The sequence below is a fragment of the Clarias gariepinus genome, chromosome 28 (assembly GCF_024256425.1).
Source record: "Clarias gariepinus isolate MV-2021 ecotype Netherlands chromosome 28, CGAR_prim_01v2, whole genome shotgun sequence".
Taxonomy (NCBI): Eukaryota; Metazoa; Chordata; class Actinopteri; order Siluriformes; family Clariidae; genus Clarias; species Clarias gariepinus.
Window position 1 is genome coordinate 2,650,512 of NC_071127.1, and position 23,593 is coordinate 2,674,104.

General features: G+C 36.6%; 2 long non-coding RNA genes and 1 pseudogene across 2 annotated transcripts; 2 read left to right on the forward strand and 1 right to left on the reverse strand.

The window, feature by feature from the left end:
* The window catches only part of LOC128515586 (zinc finger protein 850-like), a 42,370-nt pseudogene extending 35,266 nt beyond the window's left edge, over window positions 1-7,104 (forward strand).
* A 200-nt stretch (window positions 7,105-7,304) lies between these two features.
* On the forward strand, window positions 7,305-16,665 carry LOC128516026 (uncharacterized). The gene is made up of 3 exons (XR_008356729.1): window positions 7,305-7,465; window positions 7,550-7,638; window positions 16,584-16,665. It is a non-coding gene; the product is annotated as an uncharacterized LOC128516026 (long non-coding RNA).
* A 1,363-nt stretch (window positions 16,666-18,028) lies between these two features.
* On the reverse strand, window positions 18,029-20,779 carry LOC128516029 (uncharacterized). Its single transcript, XR_008356732.1, has 3 exons — window positions 20,669-20,779; window positions 20,481-20,543; window positions 18,029-18,146 (listed from the first exon to the last, which is right to left on the reverse strand). It is a non-coding gene; the product is annotated as an uncharacterized LOC128516029 (long non-coding RNA).
* Window positions 20,780-23,593: the final 2,814 nt, after the last annotated feature.

Sequence of the window (23,593 nt, forward strand, 5' to 3'; positions counted from 1 at the left end):
TATGATCTGCGTGTAGTATAAAATAATCTATGGCTTTTTATGGCTGTGTGTTATTACTCACTGTTACTGATCTACTGATGTACTATTCACTACTCACTATTTTATACTACTATAATATAATCAGCCATGCTGATGTGAACAGTGTAGGAGATTATACACTAGCGTTTGTAGAAAGAGTTAAAAGTTTAAATCTAATAATAATCTGATGATCTTTAATGTAATCAGTGACATTAATATTATTTCAGGTTGAAGCCCACATACATGTTTGTCTGTCTGTACGGCAGAACTCTGAGTGAATCTACTTACATAAGATTATAATAATAATAGATCTATAGTAGATAAATAATAATAATACTTATGTTATTATTATTTATTGCTCACGGTGGGAACATTTTTCTTTACTTTGCATAGGACAATAAAACTTGAAACTTAGGACATTAATGCAAGATTACCTTCCTCTCTTAAGCATGTTGAAAATGTAGAATAACTATTGAGGTTCAATAATCTAAAGAAATAATAATAATTATAATTACAATAATAATAATTTTCTGCTTTCCAGATGCATCACTGCTCAGAGTGTGGGAAGAGTTTTACTCAAAGTGGTCACTTAAAAATTCACCAGCGCGTTCACACAGGAGAGAAGCCCTACGACTGCTCACAGTGTGGGAAAAGCTTTACCCAGCAGTGCTCTCTCCACCGACACCAGCGTGTCCACACCGGAGTGAAGCCGTACCTCTGTGTCCAGTGTGGGAAAGGTTTTAGTTCCAACAGTCACCTCCAGCGACACCACCGCATCCATACAGGAGAGAGGCCGTATTACTGCGAACAGTGCGGGAAGAGTTTTACACGTCAGAATCTCCTCCAGCAACACCAGCGCATCCACACCGGAGAGAAGCCGTATACCTGCACACAGTGTGGGAAGAGTTTTACCCAACTATATACTCTTCAGCGACACCAGCGCATCCATACAGGAGAGAGGCCGTATTACTGCTCGCAGTGTGGGAAGAGTTTTAATAGTCAGAGTCATCTCCAAGAACACCAGCGCATTCATACAGGAGTGAAGCCATATTCCTGTGGACACTGCGGTGTGGGCTTTACTTGTAAGAGTCATCTTCGGCAGCATGAGCGTATCCACACGGGACAGAGGCCGTACGACTGCTCGCAGTGCGGCAAGAGTTTTACCCAACTGTTTACTCTCCAACTACATCTGCGTATCCACACGGGAGAGAGGCCGTATTACTGCTTCGACTGTGGGAATAGTTTTACTTGTCAGAGTCATCTCCGGCGACATCAGCGCACTCACACAGGAGAGAAGCCGTATCAGTGCTCACAGTGTGGGAAAGGGTTTAGTGAACGGCGCACTTTGAACAAGCACAGGCAAAGTCATACATTGGATATGAAGGATAGAAGCTGTACCCCTGCAGACAGTGTGGACAAAGCTAACCTTATCCAAGAAGCGTTAGGGGACACAAGTGCCATCAGCTGTTGATGTGAATTAGTCATAATGAGATAAATACTTTTAAATTAGTATTGATAAAGAGAGGTATCTGAAAATACTGGAATAAAATTAGAAGCTATAACTTATTGTCTTAGATTTTATTTATTTGCAATGGAGCGGTATTGCTTGCTGTTCATGTTCTAGCAAAATTCATGATATGTTTTCAGGTTTCCACCGAATGCTACTCTATAAACAGATATGTATTTACGGAGTGGGAACCAGTGCAGTAATCAACCGAGCAGGACATCTGAATCAGACACATAACCATCATCTTCCTCACAGAACACAAGGAATGACACAGAGACATTATTTTGTGCATACTGTGTATAGCAGAGGTGTGGACTCGAGTCATGTGACTTGGACTCGAGTCAAACTCAAGTCATGAATTTGATGACTTTAGACTCGACTTGACAAAATATAAAAAGACTTGTAACTCGACTTGGACTTTAACATGAATAACTCGGACTTTCACTTGGACTTGCGCCTATTGACTTATAAAGACTTGCTACTTCCCATAAAAAGCCTAAAGATAAAAAGTATGTTAACACGGTATGCTCTATTTCTGTTTATGTGTCTGTGCCCGTGTGTGTGACAGAGCGCATGCGCGCATTCGGCACGACATCCAATCAAAGTACCGTAGATTCTTTTGATTCGACAGCATCCAACACGTGACAACAACTTGAACGCGCCAGTTCGCGAAATGATAACGAAGGTAGTTTCGTTTGGCTATAAAAAAAAATGGCTATATGCGCAGACCACTGAGCTTCTACGGAACGCAGTAAAGGCCAAAAAGGAAATTGTTAGTGTTTTTTAATCCCCTGACAAACTCTAGCCATCAGGATGTGTTTCCCTTGTTATCTTGGACATATTTAAGAATGATGAACCTCGGCAGAGTCACTTGTAGGCTGTAAACATGTCAGTACATGCGTTGTATTGTTTATATTTAATCACTGGTATACACTACCCATGATTTGCTGATTTCTTTCCTATGCAGTTTGGGTTTATTCAAATAATGTGACCTAGTGAATTGACATCACGCGGATAAAATGCTAATTATCTCGCATAATAATAATAATAATAATAACAATGTTGTAAATGTTTTTTTAAAATGATTTTATTCTTTACTGCGCTCCGTAGAATCTTAGTGGTCCGCGCATAACCCTTCGCGGGCGAGCCTTCTCCTAAATGCCCGTTCCCTGTGGCCTTTTCACGGGGGTGGGGCTAAAAAAACGCATCCTGATGGGGGAAGCAACTTCAACACAGCACCAGATTGTTTGTATGAGGTAGGGAGCAAAGTTCTTTAATGTTCTGTGAAGAAAACAACGTTATTGTTTGTATGAAGTAGCCTACTTCATTGAGAATATGTGCTACCATTTTACATTGCTTCTAGCATTTTCTAACATTTGTATTTTTATGTATCTGACCAATGTTCTTTCATAAAAAAAAAGGTTTGTTTAATAAATACAGATCTTACAACCATACATAATCTGTATACATTTTATGTTTCTGCTAAAAAGACTTGAAAAGACTCAAAAGTCAAACCGTAGAACTTTGGACTTAACTTGAGACTTGTTGGCTTTTGACTTGGGACTTGACTCGGGACTTGCCTGTCTTGACTCGGGACTTGACTCGGGACTTGAGGGCAATGAATTGAGACTTACTTGTGACTTGCCAAACAATGACTTTGTCCCACCTCTGGTGTATCGTAATACTTTTTACAGATTTTAAAAGATCTTTTGTTTAGAAATGAGTCAGTTTGTTTTTTAACATGTTTTGCAGAAATTACATGTACTGTCAAACTGGACACCTTTTCAAGCCGACCACAGGTGGTTGTGTTTACAAGAAATATGAAAATTGATATATTTCTGGTCCACACTTCTCTAGCTTTGCACATTCACTCCATCACTGCTAACTACACTACAGCACTACATGACCAAATGTTGTTGATCAGGTCTGGTGGAACAACATCTAATCCATGGTGTCTTTGTTTTTACATACATGCATGCATATATTTTATATATATACACTTGTATAGCGCTTTTAACAATTGTCATTGTTGCAAATTAGAAATTAGGTATTGTGGCAATACCCTCAACTTATGAAACACAGAGTGCACTATAGCGAATGAGGAGTTACAGCAGGAGTGAGGAGAGACCAGATACGAATACCCCCACATTTTCAATAAGGCTAAGGTTAATTACATTATTAAGCTCTTGATAACCGCCTTTAAGATAAGTTTGTTTATTTTATATATTTTATTATTTTTATGTTGAATAGGTATGATTTCAAGAGTTTAACACTCTTAAACCTGACCTAGTCTGTGTTGCTTTTTTAAAATGCAGGCAAAACAGAGTAGTCTAATCTTTTATAGTTTTTATACTTGTGCTAAAGCTTTTAAATACTTCTAATGTCTGCCTTTGCTTGTTTACAACATCAAAATGATTTCCCGAACAATACACTGTAAAAAAAAAATAAAAAAAAATAAAAAAACACTGCAGTCACTCCAGGCCACTAGATGGCACATTGCACATTGAAGCTGGCTTCCAACACTAAAAACACAATCGAGAAAGAAGAACCCTGTTTGGAATCCGAGCTTGATGTAAAAGAGCTCTCCTTGCTCCTTTCTCTGATCTTCTCAGAACATCACTGAAACTGAGTTAAAGTGAAACTTCCAATCTGAGCTGCTCAGTTACAGCTAGTGCAGATTCTTGACTCATCAATCTCTGGGTTTCTCTTGCAGTAACACTTATAATGGAGTCAGAGTTCATACAGAGCACTTTGAGGAAATCTCCTCATATTCCTCCTGCTTCTGGATCAAAGGTAAAGTTTCTATATCTGTCTGATACACATTAATTTCTTACACTCAAAGAATTATTATTTTATTATAACTCTTATTTATAATAGAGTCACCATTACAGCAGTGTATAGAACAAGCAGAAGGGTTGTTAATAATGTGCCTGATTACATTGTGTGTTTCTGTTGTAGGTTCTGAAGCAGATTAGCACACTTTTTCCTGCATGCCCCAAATCACTGTCACTTGGTATTAATGGCGTAGTGGTTAGCACTGTGGTTTGCACCTCCAGTTTTCATCCCACGTCCAAAGACATGCAGATTAGGCTAATTGGTCTTCCCAAAATGCCCGTAGTGTGTAAATGAGCATGTGAATGTGTGTATGAGTGTGTGTGTCCTGTGATGGATTGGCACCCCATTCAGGGTGTACTCCACCTCATGCCCTAAATCTCCTGGAATAGGCTTCAGGCCCATGCAACCTGCATTTACTTATGTTGTGACATCATTAAAGTCATGCAACAGTTGTAGGATGTTGCAGATTGGCTCATTTCAGGGTTCCTCTGTTTCTCTGTCAGTGTGAAATCATAATGTTGTGTCCTGGCGAATGTATGCATTATTATGGGGTATGGTAGTTTGTAGCATTGTTTTATTTTTATCAGCGTAAAGTAAAAATTCACCTTGTCTATTTAGGTAGTTTGCAAATAAATATGTTGTTTTGTCAGAGTACACAGTACTCAATAATCCCCAGGTTTAAACGTTTTAAAGAAGGCCGTATGTCCCTAAATCCTAAATTTGTGAGGAGAAAAAAATAATAAAGAAGACATTTCTAACAGTTTCTAAGTTTTTTAGTAAGGTCATTATTTTTGCTTCAAATAAAAATGTATTACATTTGCAATTAAAAAAATTGCAAAGCAGGAAAACAATCTAACATTTTAATTGCAACAACTCATGTACTTCAACATGCTATTTTGCTTTGAGCAACTTTGGCACTGTTATACTTCCATACTCCTCCAGTCTCTGATTGACTGATTCTAACGCTTCCACAAATTTCACAGGCACAACGAAGAGCAAAGGTTTAAGAATCCGTTTTGAACTGTGTAGGAATGCAAAGTCAGATTAAATTAAATGTGTTTTATTAAGCCTCCCAAAGGAAAACTTAAAACTATGACGTTGTTGAGGATACATTTATAAAGCCTTTGTAATAACAAGCTTATTCAGTCATTTTGTTTTCCAGATTTACCCGTGCTCAGAGTGTGAAAAGACTTTTACTAAAAGTGATCATCTCAAAAACCACCAGCGCATCCACACAGGAGAGAAGCCGTACAGCTGCTCAGAGTGTGGAAAGAGTTTTAGCCAGCTAATTAATCTCCAACAGCACCAGCGCATCCACACGGGGGAGAAGCCGTTTCGCTGCGAACAGTGCGGAAAGAGTTTCGCCTGTCAGCGTAACCTGCAACAACACTGCCGTATTCATACGGGAGAGAAGCCTTATCAGTGTGAACAGTGTGGGAAGAGCTTTCGTCATAAGAAATCTCTTCAGCTACACCAGCGCATTCACAGAGGAGAGAAGCCATATCGCTGCGAACAGTGTGGGAAGAGTTTCAGCGACCGGGGTGCCGTCAACAGCCACCAGCAGAGTCATGCAGGACAGAAGCTCTACCTCTGTGGACAATGTGGACGGAGCTACAGTTACTTACGGACATTGAGGAAACATAAGTGCAAACGAAAGCCATTGACTTTTGACAGGAGGATTCTTCCAAACTGATTTTTCTTAAGAGAATGAAATTTTAAGCATAAAAGTAGAATCTATTATTTGACATGATATGTAGGCTTTCGTTGCATGGGACTGTATTGTTTACTGCCTACATTTTAGCAAATTTTATTGGTTTATGTCATTTTCCTTGTTTCACCTGAAGGTAACAAAACCAAGCCTGTGACACACAAACATGCATTTAACCAGTGAGAATCCCTGCTGTAATCCACTAATCCTGACTTCTGAGTGAGACACATGATTTTGACATCTCCCTCTAACATAGGCAAGTAGAAACACTGAAACACAGAAGCACAGAGTTATTAATACACAGATCAAATGACCTCCTGCCTTATATTGAGTAAAACCCCTTCAACCAAAACAGTACCGACCTGTGTGTTCTGACACCTTTCTATCAGAACCAGCATTAACCTTTTTAACACTTTCATCTACACTAAACGGGCCAGCCTTCACTCCCCATGTGCATCACAGTGACCACCCATGACCCTGTCACCAATTCATGAGTTTTCCTTCCTTTGAGCACTTTTGTTATGTCCTGGCCACTGCAGACCATGGACCATCTAGAGATCAAAATTTGAATAATTTCACAGTAGCTACAGGAACGATGGTATGTGGCAGTGGGAGGGATATATTATAATTGTGATGTCTAGATGAGTGGATCTCCGAACGTTCAGCAAAAAATGGTCCAAGGAAGGTAAACCGATGAACTGGCGACAGGGTCATGGGCAGCCAAGGCTTTCTAATGAACATGGGGAGTGAAGGCTGGACCATGTAGTCTGATCCATTAAACATGTAAGTTTAGTATCTAATGGCTGGGGGAAAGTAGTATGGCTTATCCAAAATATATTTTATAAAATACAAGATGTCTTAAAGTGGAAAAGTATATAATTTAAACAAAAATATAAATTAAACTGTGCTAACGAATATTACTAATAAATATTAAACTGTAGTCTGAAGTAAAGTTATTATTATAACATTTGTCATCCAAGCCAGTTCCTCTAGGTCTTCTACTCTAATAAAACTAAATAAAGTTTACTAAATCTATTATAGCTGTGGATACAGTAGTATGCTATGAAAAAAGTAGATGATGGTTCTGATGATGTAATATTAGGAATTAAATTAAATAAAAAAATGAGAATATGAACCAAGTTGTTTATGAGAAGCTTTTTCAAGACTGTTTAAATAATTTTGCAAATGTTAACTAATTTGCTTACTGACTTAGCAATGTTCTGCTCCACACTCCAGCCCAGTAGATGGTGGTAATGCACCTTTAAACTGACTGTCAACCAACAATAGACTCAAAAGAAAGAGAAAAAACCCTGCTGGGACTTGGAGTTTGAAGTTAAAGAGCGCTTCTTTGTCCACACAGTTTTGAAGCTCTGATACTCTCCAGAACATCACTAAAAGTGAGTAAATTGGAAAATTCCCACCTGAGCTTCTCAGTTAACAGCTACTGCAGTTCTGGACTCATCAATCTGTTTTTCCTCCAGTCTCCTGATTCTTTACAGCTCTTAGAATGAAACCCAGAAGGAGCTCTTTAGGAAAATCTCCACACACTCTTGCTGATACTGGATCAAAGGTAAAGTTTACTCATCTGTCTTATTTCTCTTTATTGTTTTACACACAGAGAATTTATTTATTGTTTACTGAGTACAACACTCTTTATGAGCCCTTAAGATTTAATAAAGTAAGTGTATAACTGTGTGTGGTGGCTCAGGTTGTTGAGGCTCTGGGTTGCTGATTGATGGATTGGGGGTTTGAGTCCCACCACCAGATTAACATTGAGTATTGTTGGGTCCTTGGTTAACATGACCAAGTTAACACTGCACCCCATACAAACAAGCCACTGCTGTAGAAGAATTTAGTTAATCGGGCTATGAAGAATCAAGTATACCCAGCATGGATATATAAACTGTATTAGCTAGTGTGTCTGATGTGTATACACAGGAATGTGCCACATATAGTGTACATGTACAAACTGTCGTGTTAAATGTGTGTGTAGTGGAATGTAACTAAAAATGGTTAAGTAAGCTGAACCTAGACATCTGTTGTATGCTCAAGGGGGGAGGGGGGCTCCTAATAGGACACAGCTGTTGTGGAAACATGTAGGAGTGTACAATCTAAAAAATAAAACTGTTTTGTACTAAATTTTTATTGGTGAACTTTTTACAATTAAATATATTATAATAATTATCATATTATAATATAAAAATATAAAAGTTGTAAAATAATGTAAAATATACTTCATGAATTGTGTAAAAGTCAGTAAAAAATTAAGTAGACCTGAATTACTACATTTAGTATATTGAGTAGATTTAATTGAAATGCAAGGTAGAAGAAACTGAAAACTAGACTATTATTTAACAAACAAATGCTACATTTCCTGAATATTTTACCCGAATTTAATTCATACTGATCTATCACAGAATTAATGTTACACTTACTTAATTTTTTTAAACTATATTTACCCTTTACTCAAGGGTAAATATAGTTTAATATAATTAAACTACTGTATATAATATAATTATAATTTCATTTTAATTGAGGTTAATGTATCTAATGACACCAAATTATGAACAAAGAAACAATACACACATTACCATTTTAATGAAACATTTATTTGTCAAATTTGTAAGTTTAAACTCAACCTGGTTTACTTTGCAAATCACATTTAACAAGATCATAAAAACATCAATTGATCATATTAATAAACAGTCTCTTAAACAATACATCTGCCACAGACATTATACAGTTAATATGTAGAAAGTCCACTTTTGTATTAGAATCTAATGAGTCACACACTTTAAATCTGAAAGATTGCACACCTTCACACTCTTTAGTTTCCTACAAGCTGTGAAAGACATACAAATGTGTGTGCAGACCTTCTTAGGTCTTAAAGGAGCAATACAGTCTAAATAAAGACAGGACATTGAAGATCCATGAACAAAGGTACCATTTACTCAATAATGACCGAAATTCCTTTTGACGATGCAACAAATGTGGAGAGCGTACAGAGAGTACACTCCCATCCCATAGTGTACAAGTAAGTACAAGTGTGACTGTTACTTTAAAGTCTAGCAGACTGGTAAAATAGTACTTCCATTCAAATACATACTTTATGAACTAATATCGTTTTACTGATCTACAGCACAAGTGTTGTTGAAGTCAAAGTGGGACTGGTGATAAAAATCCTCTGGAACAAAGACGCAAAACCGATTTGATTGTAACATTTACAGAAGACTTCAGGCACAGTGATGAGACTTTTACTCACAGTTAAACATTTGAATAGTGCAAACTTTTTAAAGAAGACTGTCCATAAATAACGATCCTGGCTGACGCTCAGAGGTCACTGCCATCTTTCCAGGTAACATTCCAGTGGAAAGCTTTTATGAAAAAATTTTCCACCAAAATTTTCACCAAGATTTGATCACCAAAGCCATTTTGCTCTTACAGAACAATTCACGACAACATATAGAAATAAAGGGAGCTTTTGGTATGTTTTATTATTCTGCACAATCAGAAGTCCTATTTTAAATTGACTCTCCCTTGTATAAAAATTGTTTATGCATTAATAATAACTATACATTTTCATCTTTAGTTAATGAAAAATTTTAACATTGTGGAATTTTTTTTTAATGTAATACACATTTTAAAATAAATTCAGAAAGTAAATTAACTTTTACCAGAATATTCTAATTGTTTGAGATGCACACACACTGATTAATAAGATTTGCATCAGGAACATTAGATGTTGCTGTATAAACTAGTTCAACATTTGGCCTGATGATTATCACTATGTCTCTGATTACTCACTGTTTCTGTTTTCAATAAATATTCCCTGGACAATGCACTCAAACAGTCAAAATCAAGATGCAACTCATTTTGCTTATTCACTGTTTTCCTCAACTTATGTTAACTAAACTAAAATGTTGGGACATTTGATTCAATGGTTACACATTAAATAGTCCTGTAAATCAGTTTAAATTACTTCTATGTACACATCACAACATAACATATTTCACTTCAAAAATTTTAGTTTTATGTTACTTTCTCCCAGCTATAATTCTGAGAAAATTTTACTTTTGTTAAATTAATTTTACAACTTTACTTACTAGTTTCTTAGCACATTTATGTCACTGGACTCAGAGCTGTGCTCTCTACAGTGTTACTGCTGCTAGACGCACTGCTGATGCATTTACAGTTTTCAAACAGTTTCCTGCGGTTGTGTGCTCAATGTTTAACCAGGTTAAAAATATTCACATAAATAAAGCGAGTGTGCGGAGCCTCGGGACTGACTGCAGTAAGGGAGGAAAGAGCCACAGCAGGGCTGTGCAGATCTGTACTGGCGTGACATGCTCCGTGCCTCAACACTGCCATAGCTCAGACACTGTAGCTTACTTTCTCCTGTTCAAATCTTCCTTGGTCTCTGTGTCCTTCTTAAAGTATCCAAGTAAAACAAGCAGACTCGTGGTTCAGTTTGTCAATAAACACTCACTGGCCAATGCACTCAAACAGTGTAGTTGCTTACTTAACAGGATTGATAAGGAGTGTTCCAGGTGCTTCTTGTCCATTCTCACACCAGTGTGTCCTCAATTATTTTCTCTGATGTTACATCAGATTTACCATGAGCTCTTAGCAAGAGGGAATTTTATTAAATTTTTTAAGTTATTGTTTTTAGCCCATAAGAATATTGATATATAATTACTTCGTTAAATATCTAGATTAAATGTTTTATGAATATTAAGTGCATGTTAAAAATATAATTCAGTCAGTCAAATGCTAATTTCAATTTAGAAATAATTAATAGTTGTTTTAAGTCATTTAACTCAAACAAAAGATCTTATTAATATACCATAATCTTTTTATTATTTAAGGCCACGATCATTTTTAAAGTGTATAGTGGAAATTCTTGGTGGTCGAAGCATATACAGTGGTGTGAAAAACTATTTGCCCCCTTCCTGATTTCTTATTCTTTTGCATGTTTGTCACACTTAAATGTTTCTGCTCATCAAAAACCGTTAACTATTAGTCAAAGATAACATAATTGAACACAAAATGCAGTTTTTAAATGATGGTTTTTATTATTTAAGGAGAAAAAAAAATCCAAACCTACATGGCCCTGTGTGAAAAAGTGATTGCCCCCCTTGTTAAAAAATTACTTAACTGTGGTTTATCACACCTGAGTTCAATTTCTGTGGCCACCCCCAGGCCTGATTACTTCCACACCTGTTTCAATCAAGAAATCACTTAAATAAGAGCTACCTGAGAAGTAGACCAAAAGCACCTCAAAAGCTAGACATCATGCCAAGATCCAAAGAAATTCAGGAACAAATAAGAACAAAAGTAATTGAGATCTATCAGTCTGGTAAAGGTTATAAAGCCATTTCTAAAGCTTTGGGACTCCAGCGAACCACAGTGAGAGCCATTATCCACAAATGGCAAAAACATGGAACAGGGGTGAACCTTCCCAGGAGTGGCCGGCCAACAGAGACAACTCATCCGAGAGGCCACAAAAGACCCCGGGACAACATCTAAAGAACTGCAGGCCTCACTTGCCTCAATTAAGGTCAGTGTTCACGACTCCACCATAAGAAAGAGACTAAACGCAAACCACTTTTAAGCAAAAAGAACATAAAGGCTTGTCTCAATTTTGCTAAAAAACATCTCAATGATTGCCAAGACTTTTGGGAAAACACCTTATGGACCGACGAGACAAAAGTTGAACCTTTTGGAAGGTGCGTGTCCCGTTACATCTGGTGTAAAAGTAACACAGCATTTCAGAAAAAGAACATCATACCAACAGTAAAATATGGTGGTGGTAGTGTGATGGTCTGGGGTTGTTTTGCTGCTTCAGGACCTGGAAGGCTTGCTGTGATAGATGGAACCATGAATTTTACTGTCTACTAAAAAATCCTGAAGGAGAATGTCCGGCCATCTGTTCGTCAACTCAAGCTGAAGCGATCTTGGGTGCTGCAGCAGGACAATGACCCAAAACACACCAGCAAATCCACCTCTGAATGGCTGAAGAAAAACAAAATGAAGACTTTGGAGTGGCCTAGTCAAAGTCCTGACCTGAATCCTATTGAGATGTTGTGGCATGACCTTAAAAAGGCAGTTCATGCTAGAAAACCCTCAAATAAAGCTGAATTACAACAATTCAGCAAAGATGAGTGGGCCAAAATTCCTCCAGAGCACTTTAAAAGACTTGTTGCAAGTTATCGCAAACGCTTGATTGCAGTTATTGCTGCTAAGGGTGGCCCAACCAGTTATTAGGTTCAGGGGGCAATTACTTTTTCACACAGGGCCATGTAGGTTTGGATTTTTTTTTCTCCCTAAATAATAAAAACCATCATTTAAAAACTGCACTTTGTGTTTACTTGTGTTATCTTTTACTAATAGTTAAATGTGTTTGATGATCAGAAACATTTTGTGTGACAAACATGCAAAAGAATAAGAAATCAGGAAGGGGGCAAATAATTTTTCACACCACTGTATAATGGCGAAGACAGAAGCAGTTGCTTTGCAGACCAACTCAGGCTGTTATTGCTTTATAAGAAAGGCTGTAATCTTCTGGAAACAAAACCAGAGACTTGGAGTGACCTCTACATCAATGCATACCTCTTGGATAAAAATTTATTACTGCATGGTCCTGATGTTTTTATAAGTTTTGTATGTCAGGGCCCACACTTTGAGCCCTTGAGATTGTTAATAAAGTAATTGCTGGCACTGTGTGTGGTGGCTCAGGTAACTGAGGCTCAGGTTGGTTGATTGGAGGGTTGTGGGTTTAAGCTCTACCAATAGCATGTCGGCACTGTTGGGTTCTTGGTAAGAGCCTTAAAAGCCTCTGGGGTCTGAGGGCTTTTTGATGACCTGCAGTGATTCAGTGCTTTTCTCAAATTTGTGTAAATTTCAAATCTTTACCAAAATAGTATCTAATACATTTTATTTATTTACACAGAGCACAAACTGGGCTTTTATAATGTGGCTGATATATATAAATATATGAGATTCATGTGCGACATTTAAACTTATGTCAAAGTACACATATAAGAAAATTAGTGCTGTCAAAATTAGTGCGTTAACGCATGCGATTAATTTGAAATATTTAACGCATTAAAAAAATTTAACGCAATTAACGCGGTTGCAGTTTTTTTTATTTCCTGTTGTGGCCGACGTGTGTTTAACGTGCAAAGAAGTATGGATAAGACCAAGGAAGGACTTTTAGACGGAAAGTTTCAGTATAAAACTCTGCCGGATGGTTCTGTGGATAAAACAAAAGTAATCTGTACATTTTGCAAAGCCGAATTTAAATACCACAGAAGTAATTCGTCTTTGACATATCACTTAAAAGCAAAACACCCCACCGAAACAATCTCTACAGGGCCTCGCCAATGTAAATTGCATTGATTGTTTTGAAATTTAAATGACACAAATGGCACATACCTGTGTTTTTATTTCTGTAATAAATATGGCTTTCAAGCCAACAGTTAATTTGGAGAATATTGATGGTTTATTGCAGGTATGTTGTTTACATGAGAAAATCTGTGTTACAAGTTAAACAAAAATTCCAATAAACAATCATATTTGAATTTAAATCGTTTCATTGTCTTAACATACATTATTGACATAAAATTACATTAATTATTTACATTTACATATCCAAAAAGTTAAAGTCTTTTAATTGTGATTAATCGCGATTAATTACAAAAAATTGTGCGATTAATTAGTTAATTTTTTTTTATCGATTGACAGCACTAAAGAAAATACAAATTCAAACTCTGGCTGAACAACACAGACAATGGAGAATAAACAAACCTGGAAGATTGTTTTGACGACAGAACTAAGTTCATGAAAGTGTTGGATGTGTGTTCATAGCAAAACAACTAAATTATAACACTCAGATAGATCTATTATTTGGGGTAAAATGATTGATGTGCCTAACATTTTTCAGCAGAGCCTCTGTTTCACTGAATAATCCACAACGTTTCATGTCTATGTAAGAGCTATTTACACCTGGATCAGGTGACGCCAGGTTTCCCCAGGACTCCTATTGATGTCTCAACTGTTCACACCTACACACCCAGATTCCTCACACAAAAACAGGGTTCACTGAGGCCAGAGATAGAAACAAAAGATAAAGCACTGTTTCTGAAACATTCATTAAAATGCAATTCTCATGCACACTGTTATAGTATATTAGTGCTATGTTATAGTATATTACAACTAAAATAAATCTGCTTGCATCAGGCTTTCATCTGCCTTTTGATCAAAACGCTGCCTTTTACAATGTGATGGCGCACGTCGATGTGAGCAGCTTTATTTCTGTCATAATATACTTATCACAAAGAGTGGCAACTTTTGCAAAGCAGATCAACCAATAATAGTACCCCAAAAAAAGAAAAAGCACAAATATATCCTCGCTAAATAAATGTCTTTTGCAAAATTGAAAGGCAAAGCGAAAGTACATACCAATGTGAGCAGCTTTAATTTAGTCATAATTTCGCAACCACATTTCAGTCATTTGTGGTCAAATAATTATACAATGCTGGACACAACCAGCAAAAATGTATAATGATTTGTTATTGAAGAAAAAAAGAGACTGAAACACATACTGTGTAGATTCATGCGATAATACATTTGTTTCAGTTTAAAAATCCTACATTGATATTGAAGAGTTTTTTTGTTTGTTTGTTTCTTCATTCAAGCCCTTTCTGTTCTGTTGGACATAACTATGTCACTCCCCCAAAACAACACAGCTATTAGCATTTACTTACATGAGAATAGAATCATTTACATAAAACTTTTATGTCCAAAGCATATGGAAACGAGAATCTGACATGCATCTTTTTTTTTTTTTATAATCAATTTTTTAACAAACACTTATTTGGCAATAAACGCTTTTGAAAGAAAACTGTCTACCGTTTATGAACTTATTTTTCTGGGTTGCTACAATATAATTTCATTTACAAAAACACTTTTACAAAAAGAATAATTGGCCTTGTCAACGATGCCACCGACCCATAAGCTATGGGACAGCCCAGCCACTGCATGTAGTACCAGTCCTGAGCCCAGTTAAAAATGAAAGAGTTGCGACGGGAAGGGTATCTGTGTAAAACCTGATATATTTATTTGTAATACCACATTTATATCGTCATTTAACATTAAAACCTCTGGAGTTTGGCAAGTATCCTCTGCCACCATTTTACTACAATTCAACATACTGTAGTGCTATTGGACTGGACAATTTAAATGTTTATTTCATTGTTTCCCCACACTTGCTAATTTTACATATTAAAATACAACAATACCACATGACCAAATAAATCACACTTGTGGTTTTATACCTTTTGAGATGTGGTTTGTTTTATAGACCTTCCAGTACACTGCAAATAATCTTAGCATTTTAGCAATAACGGCTGGAGTTCTAATGGACGGCATCTCTAATCTGTCTTGCCGTTATATACTCAGCAAAAAAAGAATTGTCCCTTTTTCAGGACTGTGTATTTCAACAATAATGTTGTAAAAATCCAAATAACTTTACAGATCTTCATTGTAAAGTGTTTAAACAATGTTTTCCATGCATGTTCAATTAACTATAATAAATAAGTTAACATGCACCTGTGGAATGGTCGTTAAGACCTTAACAGCTTACAGAAAGTAGGCATTTAAGGTCACAGTTCTAAAAACGCAGGACACTAACTTGAGACTTGTCTACCAACTGTGAAAAACACCCAAAGAAAGATGCCCAGGGTCCCTGCTCATCTGTGTGAACGTGCATTAGGCATGCTGCATGAGGACTGCTGATGTGGCTAGGGCGATAAATCGCCATGTCCGCACTGTGAGATGCCTAAGACGGCGCTACAGGGAGACAGGAAGGACAGCTGATCATCCTCGCAGTGGAAGACCACGTGTAACAACACCTGCACAGGATCGGTACATCCGAATATCACACCTGCATGACAGGTACAGGATGGCCAGAACAACTGCCCGAGTCACACCAGGAACACACAATCCCTCCATCAGTGCTCAGACTGTCCGCAATAGGCAGTCCATGAGGAGGAGATGCACTGCAGTACTTCAAGCAGCTGGTGGCCACACCAGATACTGACTGGTACTTTTGATTTTGAGCCTTCCTTCATTCAGGGACACATTGGGAAACATTTTTAGTTTATGTCTTATGGTTTTGACTCTTTTAGTGTTCATACAAATATTTACACATTAAGTTTACTGAAAGTAAAAACAGTTGAAAGTCAGAGGAAGTTTCTTTTTTTGCTGAGTATATATTCTTCAACCTCCAATTATTTCCATTATACATTCCTATATGTTCCCCCAACATTTGTTTCTTATTGGGGACCCCCTTAAGCATAACAAATGGTGGTGCCGCACTGTCTAGGTCCAGCTGACTTTACCATTTCCAAGTCACATTCCACTACACACACGTTAAACACACAAAGAGCTCAGATAGTTCATACACGCTGGGTATACTTGATTATTCATAGTCCAATTAACTAAATTATTTTACAGGAGCAAGAAGTGTTAAGACCCCAATGGCAGTTGGCGTGTGCTTAGTCTGGTGTCCTAAACTACAGCCCTGGATCAAGGATCTGGAAATTTCTTTTGGCTTATGACATAATTTAAGCCTAATTATAACATTTATTTAAAAGGCTTAATAAGAAATAATTAATTCTCTAAAGTACTTATCCTTTTAAGAGTTTTAGCTCTTCTGTTAATTTATGTTGTAAATGTATGTTGCATGTAGCACCTTGGTCCTGGAGAAATGTTGTTTCGTTTTACTGTGTACTAACTGTATATGGTTGAAGTGACAATAAAGCCTAATTGAACTTGACTTGAACTTTACAGGGTTATGAGCCCAGAGCCAATACCAGTAGACTTAGTGCACAAGGCAGAATATGTCCTGGATGGGGTGCCAATTCATCAAATGGAACACAAGAGCACACACTCACTGTGGCAAATTTGGGAATGCCACTTAGTGTACATTTACATTTGGGCATTTGGCAGACGCTCTTATCCAGAGCAACTTACTTTTTTTTTTTTTCTTCTCTCTCTCATTACACATTTGAGCAGTTGAGGGTTAAGGGCCTTGCTTAAGGGCCCAACAGTGGCAACTTGGTGGTTGGGGGGTTTGAACCTGGGATCTTCCGAACCGTAGTCCAATGCCTTAACCACTGAGCTACCCCTGAGTCTACTCTGCATGTCTTTGGACTGGAGTAGCCATTACGGGGAGAAAATGTAAACTGCACATAGAGACAGAAGATGAACCCCAAAAGGACTGTTGCAGCTATGATATTATTAATCACTGCAGCTGCTATCCAATCAAAGGTTCTTATGTATTTGCTTGTTTAAATCTTAACCCCCTTCTCTTTTTTTTTCGAGGGAAGGGGGGAGGTAGTGTAGTGTATATTTGATGATCTATATATTATCATTTAATTTATCCACTTCATTCCACTCCAAAATTAAAAGTGGGAAACTTTTTTGGTAAAACTTAAATTATTTAAGCATCTTTTGATGTTTTCCAGATGTACCACTGTGCAGATTGTGGGAGGGGTTTCAGTACATATGCAGGAAACGCAGTGATTTGGACACGAAAACACTGCATTTTTTTTCTTAATACTGCAGTAATGCTCCAATAACAGTTGCAGTAATACTGCGATATAATGTAGTAATACTGCAATACTACAGTTAATATTAAACAGCTACTCCAGTTAATATAGTAGTTGTACTGCAAATAAGATGTAAGGGTATACACAATTTAAATAAAGCTGAAAAATTACCTACAGTATTTCTATAAACGTAATGTGTGGTGTACTGTAAGACAACTACATTAAAACAAAATTATTGCAATTCATTTTATTAATTAATTAATTTAAAAAATCAATAAAGCAACACACTTAAAACACTGAAAACAACTAAAAAACAGGAGACACTGCTGTCAATCAGTGCATGACTGGTCGAGTATGTGAATATATTACAAGGCTTGAGGTGTGCAGTTGGAAGCCTGGAGAGGTTTGACGCCTCCTCATTCTTCAATTTTGCTTGAATAAACACTTCCTTCACTTTAAATGCATTCTTGAAAAGCAACCAGCAAGACAAATATTCATTAGGGTTGTGTAGAAAACACATTTGAACAATTAAAATGAAATAATTCCATATATACTCAATTAGGGCTGTATATTGATTTTTTTAGTAATCGAGTATTCTACCAAAAATTAAATTAAATAATCAAGTAATCGAATAAAATGTACTTTTGCTTAATTAAACAGCAATGTAAAATATATAAGAGAAACAAAGATTAATTGGTTTTCTTTTTTAAAAAATCAACTTTTATTTTTTAAATGCATACAGCATTTTATCAAAAATAAACATTGTTATTATTCACAATACAAGGAACAGCTTAAAATTGACTGAGATAAATTAAGTGCATTACAGTGTCATACATTTTAAAGCCTTTTTTCAGATGCAAAAGCTAAAAAATGTATTTCAAATGACTAAGTACCCAAAAAAATAACTTGTTGAATGAACGTAATTAAATTATGGAAAGAATTTCCACCTGATTTAATGGCTTTCTTTCAGCGTTAAGCAATTTTGTTGGCCCAACTTAATGTTCTTAGGTTCAGTCAAATTAATTTTATTAGGTTCATTTAACTTATTTACTACAGCTGTGTCCAACATAATTTAATACTTTTAACATAAATGAATAGCGTTGGTACAACACATTTTTCAGTTGTAAATTAAGTTGATCCAACTTAAGTAAATTTAAATTTCAAGACCTGGTCAACAGAATTCTGTGAAGGAAGGAAGCATAAGACAAACGGGATAAAACTGAGATTTTTATTTTACACCAGCAGCAACTTACAAATGAAGTCTCAATTTAAAAAAAAAGATGTACAAAACATAAAACACCACAAATAAGTATTAATCTTAGAAAAACAATTAAACACCAACAGAAAGTTTTGTACTTTATAACTGTTCGTTATGACTTTTAAATATGACCGTTAGAGACGGTTGGTCAGGAAACTCCTGAAGTCAGATGCAGACAGGAGACTTTCACTCACAAACTCCTGTGAAAATATACAGAGATAGATTCAATTAAAATTCATGATATTTAATTTATCAAATGAACAATATTTATACTTTCTCCCTCTCGCTTCACAACTCATGAAAACAGACCGAAACCAGAACCGAACCGCAGATTAAGCACGCGCATATAACCGTCGGTATTTTAAGTGTGATTAAAAATACAAGAAATAGCTTAAACCAAAATAACGTGACTAAACATCGCTAAACAGCAGGTGACATTTATGTTCAGTATTTCGTTTCTATTTAGAAAGAGGGGAATTAATTCCTGCTTACCTTTTCCACACGCGCGCCAAACGTTTGTCTTCTCAACACGCTGTGTTCTCTTCTCGCGATATTTCCGGTTTTGCTATTTCCGGACAAGATCTCTTTGGTTTATCTCAACATGATTACATCTAATACATGTTAAGTTGTTGAATTTCATGTAAATACAACATAATTTATTTATGTTCATTTTGAAAACATGAAATTATTATGTACAAAACACATATTACATTTTAGTACATGTAACAGGTAGCCAGGTTCATTTTTTTGAGTGTATCAAAAAAACTAAGGGACACATTAAAATAAATATTTATACAAAAACACTATAATTATTTATTATTATTGTGCAACTTAAATTTCAGAAAAAAAGTTTCAATATCTACAGCTGAGGCATAAAATAAACCTTTACTGACAATTTATGTTGTTTTCTCTTGCCAAAAGGTCTTTATAATTGGTTGCGCTTATAAATTTACCCTACTTGGTCCATTTTGCAGCCCACAACAGAACGCTCCCTCAAATCAATACACAGCTGTTTGTGTCCTTACGCTTCGTGGGTGACATAGGCGCTTCTTTTTCGTTGGTGTTTACTGGCGGCTTGCATCCTGAAGCGCGCTGTGTCACGCCAAACAAATAATTGCACTAAAAACATAGCGCAAGCTTTTAAAATTAATTAAAAGAAGCTTTGAGGCAGAATATTTTGCCTTGATCATTTTTTGTAATCGAATTACTCGAGTTACCCGAAGAATCGTTACAGCCCTATACTTAACCTTACATGTTTTACTGAGAAATTATCTGTTTCTGTCATTAGGTCCTAAACTATTGCTACATAATGGCTTGAGTTTGCTGTTTTTGATAGCGGCCCTGTTAATTAATTAAGATTTCAGAATGTATTGAATTTGATGACATGGCATTGGGCGTTGGTTTAGAAATTCAGACTAATATTTGTGATTTCTTCCTAAGTGTATTTTTAACCTTTGCTTACTGAGGCAGTGGCCTGGAACATCTGGTTGATTGTATGTGGAATGACCAAATATTATTAAAAAATTAACTCAATTTACTCACCTACAACAGTTGCTGTTTGTTGGGCTGGGAGGGTCCCCTTAATGTCACGTGCAGAGTTTGAGGCTTTGTGGATTCTATTAACAAAAGATAGAAAAAAAAAGATTAATAAAAAGAAAGTGGAACTTTGGTAGACTGTGTGAGTTTTTAGATAATCCTGTAATATTTTATCAAGTAAAACCCAACCACACCTTTGTTCCACAGAGTGATGTCCACCTCTTGACGTCTTTCTGACACATGAAGACAAACAGGTTTAAGACTGACTAAGCAAAAATATAAATGTGTTCTGAGAATCCCCCCCACACAAAAAAAAATCTTATTAAGCGCCCAAGCCAAATCTGAATGACTTAAAACATTGTCACAAACTTAAAATTAATTTTACAATGAGGAAAAATAAAGGGAAGAGAAAAACTTTTCTAGCAGGAGTGAAGTTTTCCCAATGACTAATGCTGAGTTCTTGGACTTCTCCCTCTTCCCCTTTCCCAGAGTCTTCTCTGATGTTATAAGTACCGAAAAGGAAAACAGCCCTCCTCTTGATCTTCTCTCTCGTGTAAGGGCTGATGGACGACTACAGAAACAAACACAGGACATTTACAGCCGAATCATTTTATTTGCTTCTTAACCCCTCTCACATTGTGAAGTGTTAGACATTAAGAAATCAATTTGCACTTATATGGTCTATAGTTATACTGGGCTATACATTTACAACTGAATCCAATGCTAGCAGTGGGCTAACTCAGGTTAACCTAGTTAGCATGCTAACGATATAGCGGTTCACATTCACACATTCAGAACAATGCCCTTGACACCGCATAGCGATACAATACAATAACTAGTTAAATAACTTATATACGTATAATATTTCATGTTGTAAAATAATAAAAGTTACTTAAGATCCCACTCACTTCCTAACTGAATGATTTGACAGGGCCATCGTCAGTTTCGGCTGTGCTCCTCCCCCACGACACACCCCTCTTCTAGATTCTTCCAACTGAGCAAGTTTTTTTGGCTGAACTTTGAAATGTCATCATAATTTAATTCTCCATCTTGTCTGAGTATCTAAACAAGGACATAGACAAACCGTTACTGTGTCTTGGCGTTTATGAGTTTATGTTATGCTGCATCGAGCGCTCTATAGTTCAAACTCTGGCTGAGGATTAGACACGATCTTGCAGTCTTATTGGTTGGTGAAGACAAGTCGTACAGTTGTGCATATTTAAGCACTTCTCAGTTTTATAGCTTCTACCTGCTTCCAACTGTTTCTGTTTCTGTTTGCCTGTGGCTGAAAATAAGATGACCCTGGCATTCTTAAATAAACCAAGGATTAAAAATCACAAACTACAAATGAGAGACACATCACTTCACTTTAATGAATTTAGTAGGATCCTATATTTCTTGAACCAAACAATAAACATATTATTATATATTATATTATATAATAATAATAATAATAATAGAATAACCTAGTCAGTTCAACAGCTACTGTACTGCAATACAGGACTGCAGAACTTCAGTGCAGGATAACTGCAGTTACTGCAGGTAATAACCTTGACATAATACTATTTTGGGCCAGGGGTAGCTCAGTGGTTAAGGCATTGGACTACGGTTCGGAAGATCCCAGGTTCAAACCCCACAACCACCAAGTTGCCACTGTTGGGCCCTTGAGCAAGGCCCTTAACCCTCATCTGCTCAGATGTGTAATGAGAAATGTGAAATGTAAGTCGCTCTGGATAAGAGCATCTGCCAAATGACTAAATGTAAATGTATTTTAGCAATGAACTGTTCAATAACTACAGTTACAGGATCATATTTTAATACAACTGCATTCCAACTACATTTAATTGAATTAGTATTGAATAAATAGTACTTCATTGTACTTCACTAAACTGCAGTATAACTGCCAGAGTAAGTTTACAGATTTTGTGTATACCTCTATGGTCTGTCAGTACTAGAAACTAATGCTATCTGATACTAATGGGACAGGTTCTACAACTATTTAGAGTCATACAGCACTTTTCCTACAGCATCATACAGCACTTTTGATGATGGTGTTGTATTTGAATGTGCTTTGCAAATAAAGGTGACATTGACATTAATTAATTAGTAAACTAGTAACCAGTGTAAGGATATATCCAATGATGTGTAACTGTAAAATCTGAATAAGACCATCTGCTAAATGTAAATGCTAACCACTACACCACTGTGCCAACCTCACTGCGTCAATGAGGGATAAAAGAATTGTTGCAGCAGTAAAATTATCAATCACTGTAGCCGCTATTCAATAAAAGATTTTGCTTATTTAAAGCTGAACCTCGACTTTTTTTGTGGGACCAGGTAGTTTATATTTGTATATACCTACAGTTGAGAACGTTTATGGTCCAATGAAATTACAAGATTATAGTATCTATTAGAGAAGATGTTTTGATTAAAATTATGTGGTGAAAAAAATTTTATTTGGGTAAAACATGTACAATATTTAATCATATAAAATCATCTTTTTTATGTTTTTCAGATGTACCACTGCGCAGATTGTGGAAAGGGTTTTACCCAAAATAGTTCTCTCAAGCAGCACCAGCGCATTCACACAGGAGAGAGGCCGTATCACTGTGAACAGTGTGGGAAGAGTTTTACTTCTCCAGCTACTCTCAAGCGGCACCAGCACATTCACACAGGAGAGAAGCCGTATCACTGTGAACAGTGTGGGAACAGTTTTACCCGTGACAGTTCTCTCCAACTACACCAGCGCATCCACACAGGACAGAAGCCGTATCACTGTGGACAGTGTGGGAAGTGTTTTACACGAATAAGTTTTCTCCAAATACACCAGCGCATTCACACAGGAGAGAGGCCTTATCACTGTGAACAGTGTGGGAAGAGTTTTAGGCAAAAGAATGGGCTTCAGGCACACCAGCGCGTTCACACCGGAGAGAGGCCGTATCACTGTGAACAGTGTGGAAAGAGTTATAGTGACAGCAGTACCTTCAAGGACCACCAGCAGGGACATGCAGGACAGCAGTCATATCACTGTGGACATTGTGGGCGGAGTTATACTTATTCGAGGGCATTTAGAAAGCACAAGTGCTCTAAGATGAATTCATCAGATCTTGTTGTGAATT